Genomic DNA, 15,175 nt, shown 5'->3' with positions numbered 1-15,175 from the left:
GGAGAAGTTAATTTTTATTTTTTTTTCCTAACTGTTCTCAACAGTCAGTTGGTCCAGAGTTGGAGCCTTTTCGTTGTGGAGAGATTTGGTCTCTGACTTCAGCTGTCCTTTGTTGTAATACTGCTAACTCATTGGAAAAGGCAATCGCGTGGTGTCGGTTGGGGGCTTTTTGTTTCCTTTTGTTTTGTCTTGCTCTTTGAGTTGGGATTTCAGGTGTTCTAAGGCAGTGATGCCTATTGGTGCTTGTGAAAACAAACCTACAAACCCCATGCTTAAGCACATTAATTACTTTGTAGGCTCCATGTCCAGTTCTGTGCCTGACTCATGCCTGGTGGTCCTGGTGGATTCTCATCCCAGAGTTGGGTTTCTCAAAACTTGTCGTAATATCAAAATGCACAAAAGTCCCTTAAGACACTAAAGACAAAGCTGTCAAATGTCTGTCTTTTGTTTTTTGTGATCTGGTCTGAATCTAAACGTGCTGACTGCTGGTAGGGCCCACCAAGGTATTAGTTAGAAATAGCTGTAACCTTCTGCAACATCAGTGTTTACAATGAGGGGGAAAAAAAAGCCATCAGACTCAGTCTGCTTATCCTTAATTTGTATATTTTTGAGCAATTGTTTTTCTGTGTTTTGTATTTTCTGTGCATTCTGGGTTTACTTTATTTGTTGAGGGGGGTGTCTTCTTTTACCAGAAGAGACTTAAAACTGAAGCAGGAGTCTAATACATGTTTCTGTTCCCACTTGAATCCCAAAAGTACATTTGTACTGGAAATTGTGCCTGAGCTTCTCAGGCTCAAAGATTTAATATCAAAGCAATTAGGTCTACAAAGCATCTAACCAGGCAGCTTTCTTTTGTAGTACCATTTCTGTTTGCCTTTCTTAACTCATGCTTTGAAACATGACACACGGTGGGGGTAATGTGGTGGGAAATAGAAACAGCATCTATTGGAAAAGTCTGGGATATGGAGTCACGAGATAGCCAACTCTTGTGCATCATTGGCTAAATTCCTACTGTACTTGAAGTCATGCTTTTTTCTTTTTTTCCTTTTTTTTTAAATGGCCTTGTTAATCACGCAAGATCAATATCTAGTTCCTTCAAATAATAGGCAGAAGTGTAAATCTGTTTTAAGGGGCAGGGGGCAGACCATTTCACTACTGGTTTGCACAAAATGATACATGCCCTTTTTTCCCCCCCAGAGTTTCATACCAGTTTGGCTTGGAAGGTAAAGGTTATAAAGACTTTAAAATAACTGGGATCAACAGACTGAGTAGAAAAGCACAACAATACCGTGTGTTACTGGGGATGTTTCTCTGCCAAAAAAAAATAACACAATTTGTATGTTATTGTCTTTTTTTTTTCTTTTCCTTTTTTTTTTGTGTGTGTGTGTATTTGGGGTTTTTCTTGATTTCCATGGTAACACTGAGAGAGTTGCCTACAGCTAACCTGACTGATGTCCTTTTGGTAGCTGAAACAACACCCAGGGTGCCAGGACTGGCTGTGAACAGTGCTGTGGTTTGAGCAGCTCTCTGCATCCACGTGGGGAGGGAGGCTGTTTGATTGGGATCCCTTTAAAATTGTGGTGGCTTGAGAAGGAGGTGTATCTGCACAACAGCTCCTATCACAGTGTGCGGGGTCCTCTTTGTACCTTAACGTCTTACCATAAAATACATATGTATATATCCAGTTAACTACATCTTACTGGATGTCTATCTGAGGCATTGTGGCCCTGTCGCTCATACTTCTCTCAGTTTTAGTTGTACTAATATGGTAGCAGCCATAAAAGACTGCTGGAGCTGTTGTGAGATTATAATAGAAGTATTATATTCTTCTGCTGGACAGTATTAAATAGAGCAATACATAGAGTTATCTGCTAGATTGCAGTACTAATAGTAGTGACCTAGTGACTTGTATTAATGTCGTTATGATTTATTTTAACAATAATGATGCGGAAGTGGTTCATTATTTTGAATTAATGCACTTTAACAATAAAACCAAAATGGAAGCCAATGCAGAGAACTAAGTGCATTATTTAAAGGTGCAGTATATAATTATCATTTTCTTGAAGCACATATTTATTAAGAATTAACTTATTATTTAAAATATTCTAAAGTTTTGTTTAAAGACGTTCCCACTAGGTCATCTCTTTGGGGGGGATGTCAAAGCACAGCTCCCAGATCTTCTGCATTGAGCCACTGAATTCTCCGAATACGGTGCAGCATGACTCCCCTACCCAGGGAGAGGAAAGCGGCACGCAGACAGGAGAGCCTGGACTACTATAAATATTCGCACTTGCATCCAGCAAAGCCGAGCCCAGAGCTCCTCTGAAGTGCAGGAGTCCTTGCAGGGTTCGGGGTGGCAAAGCTGTTTTTGGCAGATGGTTGTGGTGCCACATGCCTTGCGTGAGGCTGGTCTCCCAGTGGATGTGGGCTCACCGTGAGGCTCAGGTTAGCGTGAAGGCTTCAGGATCTGCCCGTGAAACACGGGCCCGCTCCGTAACAGATGTCAGTCTGTGCCACAGATGTCAGTCTGTCCCACAGCTCCCTTCTCACGTTGCTTCTGCAGCTCTGGCTTTTGCAGGGAGGTGATTTGCTGAGCTCCAAGCGGTGCAAGGGGGTGGCACACAATGAGGGTGCCTGCAGTACTGCCGGAGTTTTCTCAAGCAGCAGCCCAGTGTCCCATGACTCAAGTTGTTCCCTTATCCCATCTCAAAGGCTTCATGGCCTCCTGAGGAGAGATCAGAGCCTGCAGATGGGCTGCAAAGCCGTGGTCTCCTTCCTCCTCCTGCCCCCACCTGCACTAGCAAAAAGGAGGGGGTGCAAATGACCTACCTGATGCTACAAATGCTTGTGGGCCAGTGGCTGGTACGCTGGGCTCCCTGCCTGGTGGGAAAGCTTTTGTTTGAGCTTCTCTTTATTTGATGCCTGTTTTGACTGCTTGTGTTTAAAAGGGCACTTTTAAAGCCAATACCCCCAAATGCAATTTTCCCCATCCCATCTTACCATTGTCAAAGCATCTCTCATTGGTTTAGTTTAATTCTTTCAGCTGAAAGATATCAGGAAAAGAATTCTTTTTTTCCATCATCGAGCAGCTAATTTTGGTCAGCTCCACTGATAGGAAATAGCAAGCCCTTTCCACCGTTTGCTGTGAAATAGAGTGAAAGGCCTTAAGCTAAATCAGAAAAGCTGACTGCAGGGCAGGAAAACCTGGCAGGGTGCTTCAGAGGACAGTGTAGTGCTTAGAAGCATTTTAGTTCTTTTCTAAACTGTTAATGTTGCCTTAAATTTTATTTACTAAGTTTTCAGAACTGACACTGGATCAAGAGCAATATTTAAATGTAATGTACACCTCAGTGAACACTCAATGCAGAAATCAGTAGTACTGTTTAAATTTCTCTTTTTCTGGTTTATTCTTGAACAAGATTAAGAGGAAGAGCTCTGCAGGGCTTGGGCAAAGCCATTTGCAGCTGAAGGGGGCCCTCCTCCGGGGGGAGAGGCGGCTGCTGTCACCACGTTGCTCTCACCCGCTGTCCGTGCTTTCCAAAAAGTCTTGAATTTGGACCAGCAGAAAATCCAAACTCCAATGACAGAGAACAAAATCTAAGAATGTGAAAATTGTGTCTTGCTGTATACTGCAACTTTAATAATAATGAGCACTTCTGAGTTCGTTATTGAGGTTTATATAATGCCTGAAAAGTTTAATTGCTGGTTTCCTTTGTGTCTCCCCTTTCAAAAGACTTTCTCATACCAGCCAGTGATACGGTTTTGTTACCAGCCCTTCCCCATGGGAGGCGATTCCTGTTAAGTGTTTTAGCTCTCACACCTTGCAGTGGGGTGGGTGTAGTCATAACTACCAGTCCTTTGCAAGCCAGACTTATTGAGATAAGAGATAGAATGGGCACATGCTGGGATACTTAACTGATGTGTCCACAGGAAGCTTTTGAATCCAGGTGGACAAAAATAGCCAATACACAATAATGAAACTGGGTCATGGCTAGACTCTCGAAGATGGACTTTCACGGCTGCATGGGCATAGCTAAAAATTTGATTTGGCCCTCATGGATACACACCCCAAAGACTTCTTCTGTTACGATGCTATAGAGTTTGACGAAGGCATTATATAATTTTTTCATCACTTTCAGAACTTAATGAATCGTATTTTATTGTAATATATATTCATTGCTTTCCTCAGTTAAAAAGAAAGTTACTGCTTTTATCTTATATGAAAAACAAGGGAATTTGATAAACATTCATTATTTTCATATTACTAGTATTAACAGAATAGAACTAGTACTATTTAATTTTAGATCTTCATAGCTAGCTTGTTAATAACTCATATTTTCCTGTGTTGTATCCTACTATTTTTTTCCCAAATACTCTGCATTCTTGAGAAAAAAATCAAATCCAATGAGCGGATAAGTGCAATATTCATAGAATAAACAGGCCCCTCATCCAGGACTTGGAGTGGAACGTGCAGTGTGAAATGTTTGCAATTTTCTATTCATGCACTCTTAGAGGAAGAGGAAATGCAGGAAAGGGGGTGTCTGCATGATAACAAGACCCTTGGGTACTTAGGGACTGATAGCTGGGGTGGTTTGGGGTGGGATTGGCTGCTTTTCATTAAAAAAGCATCACCTGTTACTAAAAGTATAAAGATTAAGCAGCATGTTGCCAAGTTTATGTATAGAATATACACCAACATCCTTACCAATACAGGACTTCTGAGCTATGCTTGAAACACTCTGTGTCATCCATGCATGATGCTGTCTTCTGGTATCTCTCTGCTGGTTATGTCCTCCATTGCACTTCAGAATTGATGATAACTTTGCAAGGGAAAATAATTCTGCTGGTGCGGTCCCAAGTTTTGATACTGTATTGTTACTTGCATTTATTGCAAGAGCTATCAAAATATTTTTACAGGTCCTTATTTCTTGTCTTTCCTTATTGTTAACCTAAGAAAAAAAAAAAGAAGTTCGTGTTTATCTGGGTTAGTTCTCATCTGCAGAATTTCACAGCTGAGTTGAGCATTGATTTCACATTTCTTGGCTTGCAAAGGTTGATCTCTTGTGTCCAAAAACATTGGGCAGAAACTTTTGTCTTCAAAAGAGATATTGTCTTCAATTCTTTTTGAACGGAAGAAGAGTTTCCATCTGTTCAAAATAATGCGACTTTCCAGGTAGCAACAAAATCTATCTTTGAAAAACTGGACTGTTTTTGGAAGATGCGAGAGAAATGTGAAAGCTAGAGCATTTGATTCTCTGGGCTCTGGGAAGTATATCTCCTGTGGCTCTAGGTCATGTCCCTGGAGAGGGCGTGTACCTCAGCTTTCTGCTTATTTTTTTGTCCTGCTGTTCTTAAATTTGTTTAAAAGCCTTTATATTACCAGAAAAACTGAATTCTGCAGCTGTACTGAAATAGCGTCAATTACATGATTTTGGAAAACCTCTAATACTTTACAAATGAATTTGGTTTTGAGGAGCAAACTTAACCCTTTCACGGGGCCTTGTCTAAACTGGCAAGAAGTCCATGTGCATCAGTGGAGTCACGCTGACTGAAGACCTGCAGTGGAGCTGAGCGCCTGGTGGGCACTCAGCATGGACCGTTCTCAGCAAAAGCAAGCACCGTGCTCTTGGTTACTTCACCTCCGAAGGGTGCACAGGACTACTGAGCCTCGGCGCTGCTATGCTGTGATCCACTTCCCTGCAGCTCTTGCAGCTTTTTAAAACCAACTGGAGCTTTGCTGCTATTTGCTGGTGGTTTCCCATCACCAGCAGCTCCTTCTCTGGCAACTACAGATGCTGTTTAGCCATGTAGCAGAGCGCTGTGTATAAATGCAGTGTTTGATGTCTGCCAACAGTACCAATATGATGGGCTGAGAGCAAATGTTTGCGTAAGTTATTTTATTTTCATTTGCTTTTAGTTGCTTGGTAGAAGCAGGGACCACCAATGTGGCGATGCATGGGGAATGTGTCTGCACACTTGAACTGTTGGATGGCCTCTGCTAGCTCTGCCTGGTGCTCTTTCTCCCTCTGTGCTGCTCAGTAGTCATGTCTGTTGTGTGTGTCTGTAACTTTGAATTCAAGTACTGTATGTAGGGCTGGATTCAGAAGCCCCCACAGTTGACTGTGGGTTGGGATGTAGGTTGCTGTTGCTGCTTTCCCTCCTCCACCTTAGACCCAACTGGGAGCAAAACACAGATGCCTGTAAAAAGTCCACCATAACTCTACTTTGGGCTGTCAGTTTTGGCGGGGGGTGGTGCATGTGTTGCCAAGGGTGGAACACGGATCTTTTTTTCTTGGGTTCCCTCACATCAGGGCTAGGGCTCTGCAGTGATTCCTGGAACAAAAGCTGTGCCGCACCACGTGCGGACCTGACTGGCGTAGGCAGAACAAATTAGTTTCTCCCATTTTATAATGTCAGGGCTGGGCTGGTCCCATCAACAATGTTCTTCATTTGTTCTTGCATCAAGGTAGTGTTGATTCTAGTTGGAGAGTGCAATTTTTTTTTTGTTTGTGTTTGTTTTTTTAATAAATAAATTTGGTTTAAAGCTTCACACTGGCGTTTTACAGACCTGTTCTTGTCAGCATAAGCCACTACTGTCCTGAGTTGAGACTCCTGTTTGTTACTGAATCAAAATAATGAGAATTATGTTGATAATTTGGAAAGAAATGAGAGGTAACTATATTGGCAGGGGAGAGATAGATATAATGTGAGGAAAAAGATGTTCCTTGTAAGGCCATAAATTATTTGGTCTGACACTGCAAGTGCTTTCTCTGTATAGATGGTTTTAATACATCACTGCTCTGTGTTAGGATTTTTCATTATTGAGAAAAGTTGTGGTTTTTCATTCCTGGTATACCATGACAATTGTTATCCTGAAGCAAATGATCCACCAAAGGAAGACAAACATGATTTATGCATTTGTTGTAGTTGAGATGATTTGTGTGTCTGCGGGTTTGCATACACTGTGGTTCGGCTGATGGAGTGGGCAAAAGTGGTTGTTCCAGGTCTGCCTGCGTTGGCACTTCTGGGAGAATTTTGGGTTTAGTGATCTTTCCCTGATGCTCAGGTTTATCTGGTTACAGTGGTACCTGTCTTTCTTGGTACCAGCTTGGTGGAGGAGAAGAATAGAGGGAAGGAGGAATCACTTGGCACTGTAGGAGAGTTTTTAAAATAAAACATTTAATATTAAAATAAATATTTCAGACTTCTCTAGATATTCCCCCTGAAAGCTGTGTTAGTGACTCTGTATTTGATGTCTGGAATTTAAGCAACATGGCAGCTTTCTCTGTGCAAACAGTTCTTTTTTGGTTTGAGAGCTTGTTCTTCAACTGCTTCTGGGTCACTAGGGAAGTAGTAATAAATAAACAAAATGCCACATCATCCTTAGGATTTAGACTGGGGTGGCATCAAATTCTGTTCTGACTCTGGGTCTCCTTGAGCATCCACATTCGGCTTGTTTCCGTGCCCTAGAAGCAGAATGGAAGAGGATAGTGCAGTCACCAAAATTTAGCCTGTAACAATTAGTACACTGAAACAAATAAAAAAGGAATTGAAGATAAATATTTTTTAAAATGAAATATTTCAGTGAATAGCTGACTTAACTATTTCCTGTCTTGGTTTTTCAGTGGGGGGAGAAGTTATAATAGTTTCCAGTCTCTAGGAGGAGTTTTTCTGCTGCGTGCTGAATAGGCTGGCTGGAACGATTTGCTCGTTACTCATGACGAATTCAAACCTGGATTGCTGTAAAACCGAAGTCTGTGTAGCGTCGTACAGAGGGTCCAAACTGAGTATTATGGGGTCAGCAGGGTACAGAGTAGGTGTATTTCTGCGCTCTTCACATTACATTGGTGCCATTCCTTTTTTGCAGATTTAATTTCAGACAACAGTGCTCATTACTCTGCTTGCAGTGTTTGGAGAGAATCAAGCAGATGAGCCTCGTCGTTGAAGACTCAATATCAAATTTCATGTCAGGAGAAGTCTTGTCCAGCAGTTTGATTGTATTGCTGCTTCAGCTGCAGTTCAGGTGGAGATAACTCAAGGTGGATGTTGAAAGCATCTCAGCTGGATGTGTACATCTGTAGCTGTTTCCAGAGCTGTTAATTAGCCCAAATTATCTCTGGAAATGGTGGATAGTCAGTTATTGGGAGCCTAAACGTGTTGTTGAATGAAGGCTGAAATTTGTTTGAGCAGTTGTGCTCCCCTCCATTAGCAGAGCAATTGCACGTGACTGGACTGGAAACTCCCATGGGGTTTGCTGTCCCAAATTTGTGTTTGACAGAACAACAAAATCGACCTAGGCCTGGTCCAAGTGAGGTTTTGCAGTGGGTTTCCTGGGTGGTTGCTGTTCTTAATGAGACCCTGAATATTAGATGCTGTTATCATTTCTGTGTTGATGTAGTGCTTCATTTTCTAGGGGTTAGGTGGTGGGAATGTACCTGGTGGGAGCTTGGGGGAGAGTATGTCGGTGACCAGAGATAGAGAAATGTGTGACTGGTCTTAGTGTGTGTGGTCAAGTTGGTGACGCTTTTTTTGTCTTTGTTTTCTTTTTAACATGGAATCCATTTTGTCTGTTCTGCTTGCGAAAACGTCTAGAAGTTGATGTGGTTTCTGTTGTGGTATACATGAGAAGGGATAACTGAGAGGTTTTTTGGGTTGTGTTTTTGTTTGTTTTGGTTTTGTTTTGGGGTTTTTTTAAGAGAGTTTAGGGGCAGGAGTCCATTCAGTTTGGTTTGGATTGCAAGTTTCAAGTCAAGTCAAGAGGGGAAGAAAATGAGGCTGGGGAAGCCCTTTTTTGTGGTAACAGCTTTACCATATTTTCTTGTGGCCTTTGATCCAGCTCCACTGAAGGTAGTGGAGTGAATACTGATTGTGCAGATGTTAGAGCTTGTGGCCAAGTATTAATTCTTTCAGAGCTGACAGGTATTTTTGACATTCACAGCAACACTCTTTAATGTACGTATAGCAAAGTCAAAGAGCTAGAGACAGAAACAGTTAACTGCAGCCTCATGCACTGTTTAACTTCTGTTTCATGAACTCAAGCTGATGGCCAGTTGGATAAAACTGTTTGTACAGTGAACAGCTCCTGCAAGGGTCCAGATGTTAGTGGGTCTCTGAGATGCTTTCCTAGAGAAGGAAATTGTGTGCCTAACAGAAAATGTTGCGTTTCTCAGTCAAACTGAAACCCAGAAAAGTGGCATTCTTTGCACTTAACAGTACCTCTTGCTATTGTTGGCAGGAGGTATCATTAATGAGATGCCCCAGTCTGTCTGAACTGGCACAATCAGACCTTTTTGTGACCAGTCCCTGAGTCTGCATCTAAGCATGGTAGCTTTGATGCAGATTAGAGTACGCACTAACAAAGATGAGTAACTTCTCTATGGACCAACACAAAAGATGCATTATCAGTGGGGAAAACATAGCTCTCCTTTTTGCCACGTGACCCTGTAGAAATGTCCCTCAAACTCTAGCACAGGTCAGCTGGGGACCTGTGATTATTTAGCTGATGTACATGGTACTGTGGGCCTGGTTCTGTGATTGCATGCCTGTCCCAGTGAGAATTAATGAAATTATCATAGCACAACATTTGCATTTGCTCTGGATCTGACAGTGGTGGGGAAAACAGTTGCAAAGAGCATTATTTTCCCCTTAATCCAGACTTGCAGACTTTACTAGACTTTAGTGCCCAGTCCAGAACTGGTTTCAGAGCTGTCCTCATGGTTACGTTGTAAACCAAGTGCAGGGTTGAATATTACCAGATGAGCCTGTGTCTGCTCATGTCACAGGTGTGGGTTACTGGGGCCGGGGCTGCACATGAGGGGCTGCCCTCTTCTCCCTGACTGCCAAACAGCCACATGCCATGCCCAAGTGATTGCTTGGAGAACTGCAAAACACTGTAAAGCAATTGAGGTTTTTCCCTAGAGCATCATGTTCTTAAGCAGTGAAGTAAAAACAAATGTTTGGGAGATTTTCATTGTGTCTGTGCCCGTAAAGGTGAAAACTCTGCGTGAGTCTCTCAACAGGGAACGAGAAACACAAATTGTCTTGGGGAGTTGTGCACGTGAAGGTGCAGAGGGTCTGTGCTTCAGACTGCTGTGCCTAAAAGTAGATCTTGGCATTTCTCTTTAGGCATTTATTAGAGCTAGTGTTATCTTGGAAGTGAACAGCATTTAGTAATGGTTAATTAAGACTGCTCAAAAACTCCTGGAGGAGAAGAAAAGACAAATGGAGTTCTCTACAGAGGAAGAAGTTGCAATAAATGTAAAATATTGCTGGGTGCTTTATTAACTTAATTTTTCTCGTAAGATTATCACATATCCTTGTGACTGTATCCTGGCCCACACTAGTGCTGTGGAACAGTTACTTGGGTAGTGCAAAAATTCATAGCCATGCATCTGTGATGGGCATGTGTGTAGTGGAAAAGATCAGCCTAAAAAGGTCCTGGAGTAAAGTACTCTTGATAAAAGTGCTCCTGATTTGCGTGTTCCAGATACAATGAAATAACTTGCATTTAGGCAACTTCAGCTCCTTCCAGGCATTTGCCATCACGTACCCTGACAGCATGCAGGTGCTGCAGCCCACCAGCTTTTGTAGGGCGGCGAATGCTCGTGGAAAGGGAAATTCAGGATGTACATTGTCACTGCCGTGTTCCTGTTCTTCAGCCATGCCCAGAGTCAGAGCTCTGCCAGGCCGAAGCAGGATCAGACCCTTGGCACAGCGTTTGCCGTGTCCCATGGGGTTGAGCTTGGCTCTGCCAGGTGCTCTGAGTGCTGTTCACGGGCGCTGGACGCTGCTGCACGGCCACGGTGCTCTTCTCTTGTGTGCACAGGATCTGGGGAGGTTGGTGAGGGACTGCCAGAGCTTGAGGGCTGTTTTCTCAGAGCTGTTACAAGTTCTTGCAACACAAACCTGTGATGTTTTCAAAGACTCAGGCAGAAAGAACTTTTGAAACAGACTGTACCTGTCATCTCCCAGTTCATTGACTGCTTGGACCAAAAGTGGTGCTAAAACTGATCTTTGTCTATAATATTTATATTTTGTTGGACTTTTTAAGTGTTTGATAAAACAGATGCAGTGTCCTTCTTACATGAGAAATTTAGTCCCAGCTTGGGACGTGGCAAAACTCACTGGCTCTTCAAGGTCCAGAATTGTTGCTTGTTAAACATTTGAGCAGGCTTGCAGTGTTCTGGAGGGAGGTGGGAAAAGGGTACTCTGTCTTCAAATGCTTGCAGACTGTAAGAATTGACTTGTGATTTTTTTTGTTTGTTTGTTGGTATTTTGTTTACATTGCCTCTTATGCCCTAAGGAAAAAATAAATTTTTGACCTTTTTAATTGTGATGCAGTTGGTTTATTTTGATTTTTTTTCAGTACTGCCTTAATTCCCCCTGTCAAACCAAATTTAGCTTTCCCCAAATAACTTAAATGTTACGTGTATGTAAAAAGGCAAATTTCAGCTTAGGCTTCTCTTTTTCTGTGGCCCGTAGTTGTTATTGCATGCTGTATTTTCACCTCTTTTCTAATCGAGAAACTTTTATGGACTACTCACCTCAGCCTTCAAACGGGCAGACCTTTTGTCTGTGTTGAACAAAGTCTTAAGGTTTAAAACACTGTCAGGATGGTTTTTTGACAGAGATGTGGCATCAGATCCCAAATAAAAGTATCCTTTTATATGAGTGCCCTTTGGTTCTGTGATAAAAGGATTGCTCTTCAAGCTGCAATGAGCCCTTTAACAGCCCTGTGTGCGGGCTGCAGAACAGGTGGTGCTTGAACACAGGATATTAAGGTGTGATCTTGCAAGCTTGCTGGGCCCTCTTCTCTGGTTTTCAAGGTTTGAGGCCCCAAATAGATCAACAAGTAGGAGTTCTTTGCTGTGTGAAGTAGCATTAATTTCTCTTAATGGACTCCTATTCTTATGTGGGAAATCTGTACCACAGAAGGCAGTGAATTAGAGATATAATGGGGAGCGGGTTGTAAAAAGGGGTGTAATAGCGGAGAGGAAACGAGGTTGTTTTCTAGCACTTCAGTCCCAAACTCGGCTATAGGAGCCCTCTATGAAGTGTTGTCTACTTTCTCGTGGTCTGTTACCAGTTTGCAGGTCTGTTGGTGGAAGGGGTGTGCTTAATGCCTGGCTGCCACCTTGCAAAGCAGGACTGAAGAGAAGTGTTGGCCCTCCGCCACTTTTTGTTCTGCAGCAGAGAATGACCTTGCATGAGTGCACCCCTCATTTTAGTGATGTAGCACTTTGCAAACATCCTGAGAAATGAGTGAGGAATGAATCTCACCCAGGCCCCAATATGAGCCAGTTCTCATGGAAGGCACCGCGTTTGCTAACAGCGCCCATGAGATGTTCCTCGGTGCTGGCACGTAGGTGGATGGTGCAGAAGGAGTCCTGTCTGGGCACCCCAGCTCTCTGAAGGATGCCAGGAATGAGATCTGAGGCAGTCCTGGGCATTTCAAGGTACAGAGTGACAAGTGTTCCTGGGAACTGTGTCCCCTTTTCCCCTGTGTGTAGAGTGAGCCAGCCAGCTTAGAGTTTTTCTGGACGGGTGCAATCACCAAAACTCGTGCGTCCCCTTGGATATTGTAACCCGCTATTAATCCCTCCCTTCATTCCTCCCTTCATTTTTCTCCGAGAGCTACTACCAGGGCGATGCTTTTCTCGTCCTGTTTATGTTTATTCGTGAAAAGGAGCAAAATTAACTTTAGAAGGAAAGAGGCTGTGTGCAGTGCCGGCTACGGAACACCAGGTGGCGATGCTGGACCAGTTCTGCGGCTCCTGGACCACTCCTGAGCATCCTCCCTTCCTCCAGCTCCTCCTCGTCCTCTCTGCGGGACCCGTGCGTTTGGAAACCCTGGCCCTGCCTGGAGCAGCGGGCGGGCTGCGGCGGTGGCATGCCGTGTCCCTGGGGAAGGTCTGCGCTTGGGCCGTGGTTGAGGATAGCTTGGAAGTGATGGTGAAATTGCAGCTCCGGTTTGGATTTGGTGAGCTGATGGTGATGGGGAGGGAAGGCAGGGCAGGGGGACCCCAGCGATGCTCAGCAGATGAGAATGCAAAGCTCACTGAGCCTCCAGTGCAGGGCAGCTGCAGGAGGGAATGAACAGGCTGGGGCTGTCAGAGGGGAAGCACAGGGGTACCTGCCCTGGTCCCTCTTGCTGCTGCCAGGGGAGGATGTGTTTGTTCCAGTGTGTTAGCACTCCACTTGTCCCAATATGTAGCAGTGCTTGGGCCCAGCAGATGTGGTGGGGCTGTCAGGCAGGTCAAAGTCCCCAGTTTCTAGAGGCCATCTGTATTGTGCAGCTCTATCCCTTGCTCCTGAGGGGGTGAGGAGGCATCCCATGGCTGGGCTGTGGCCAGAAAGGGCTTTCCAGACCCACTAGAGGTCCTGTCCCTGGGAAAGCAGGAGCTGGGCACGGCTCTTGGAGGACAACAGAGAGGTGTGTAGACTTGCCTTGTCCCAACAGCTAAGAGCTCCTCAGGGCAGTGCTGGAGAAAGCTGGATAGTAGCACTGGGTTTGCTTTAACCAGCCTGGAAAGTTTTTGGCCACTGGGCAGCTGGTAGAGTGGAAAAGCTTCAACGGAAGATGCTGAGGGCAGCACTTCTGTGATTCTTCTGTCCCTTGGCAGATAGAGCGCCCACACTGAGGGAGAAGGTGCCCTCTGAAATATGTCCTATGACAAAAGAGAGTGATCCAGACAGACTCTTGCCTGCTGAATAGTTAAACAAAAGGACGAGGAAGAAATCTCACACAGCTCTGTGGTAGGTGTGTTCCTGAGCAGCTTCCTGCAGCAGAGGAGCTGTTGGGTTTTGGGGGAACTGGCATCACTCTGGAGAATCCAAATCCCCTTTGGGTCCCCATGTCCCTTGCTACATGCTGAGGAAACATCTGCATCTTGCCTCAGCATCTCCCTTGACCAGACCATGGATTGTCAGTGAGCCTTCTCAACATGTCACTCAGCTCAGGAGTGGGATCCTTCTGTCGGGTGGAACTGTCATATCACTGCAGAGCTAGGGTGGGGCCACCAAGCTATTGTGCTACTGCTCTGCCTTATCTTCAACCTCCTTACCTGGTCCCTGCCACGCAGAGCAGCATCGTCCTGGGTTTCCTCATAGCATGTTTTCTCTTTCTTGTGCTGGTAGAGGGCGCTTTTTTTTTGCCATTACAGGCACTCAGGAGAGGCCATGCAAACAAAGCAATGAGCTGTAGCTTCTCTCTGAGGAGGGTGTGAAGAGGCTGAGGACCGTGGAGCTTAAGCTTGCAGGAATGTGGTTAGCCCTCGCTTTTACTTTTGGGGCTTACTATATTTCTTATACATGTATGGGGTCCATTGGGGCTGTTCATCACCCAGCTCTCAAGCACTGAAGGAAAGCCTGAGCTCTGGCCGCCCCGCTTCCTGCAAAGAAGAGGCTCTCATGCCACCACTGCTCTTACCTCAGCTTCTTGCTACTGCACTGGCCATCGCGTTTTGCTGCGCTCATGGAAGTGGTAAATACTCAGTTGCCCAAGCTGCTGCAGGATACCTAAATCAACTTTATTCACAATCACAGTTACCCAATTTTTCACAATGAGTTATTCTTCTTTTTAAACAGAACACAAAACATCTTAAAGTAAAGCAATGAAATGAAAATGACACAAGAACACAGAGGTACATGGGAACCTACACCAGTCAAACAAAACAAAAGGTTAGGATTGTTGTTACTGTTACTGCTTTTGCTGTTGTTTTTTTTTTTTTTCTCCCTGGAGAGAGTCTTGCTTTCCTCCCTGCTCACAACCGGAGGCCAGCTGATGCTGGGAATAGGACTTAACCCCAATTCTTGAGCTGGGATGCTGGGGGAGTCTTCAGCTTCTAGAGTTTGGTCCACAGTAAAACAAACACAGTTATATATTAAAACACTCTGAATTCAAAAGGTGAAAAGGGAATTCACACCACTGCACTGGTACCCATGGATGGAGTTCCTTGAAAAGTAAAATATACCCCTTGGCTTGCCCTGCACGGAGGGGAGCTGGTCCCACTGGTGTGATGAAGGCTTGGAAGGCTGCTTATTGCACATTTCCCCACATCCACTAGTTCATTGACACCTCCCTACTGCTTGTGTTCCTCCGTTCTGAAATCTCTGCACTGTAGTTTGTTTAACTACTGAAGCAGGCTCCCTGTGTCAGCTGGTCACAGCTCCATCC

This window comes from Apaloderma vittatum, unplaced genomic scaffold (genome assembly GCF_000703405.1).
Source record: "Apaloderma vittatum isolate BGI_N311 unplaced genomic scaffold, ASM70340v1 scaffold8253, whole genome shotgun sequence".
Lineage (NCBI taxonomy): Eukaryota > Metazoa > Chordata > Aves > Trogoniformes > Trogonidae > Apaloderma > Apaloderma vittatum.
This window is presented reverse-complemented; position numbering follows the sequence as displayed.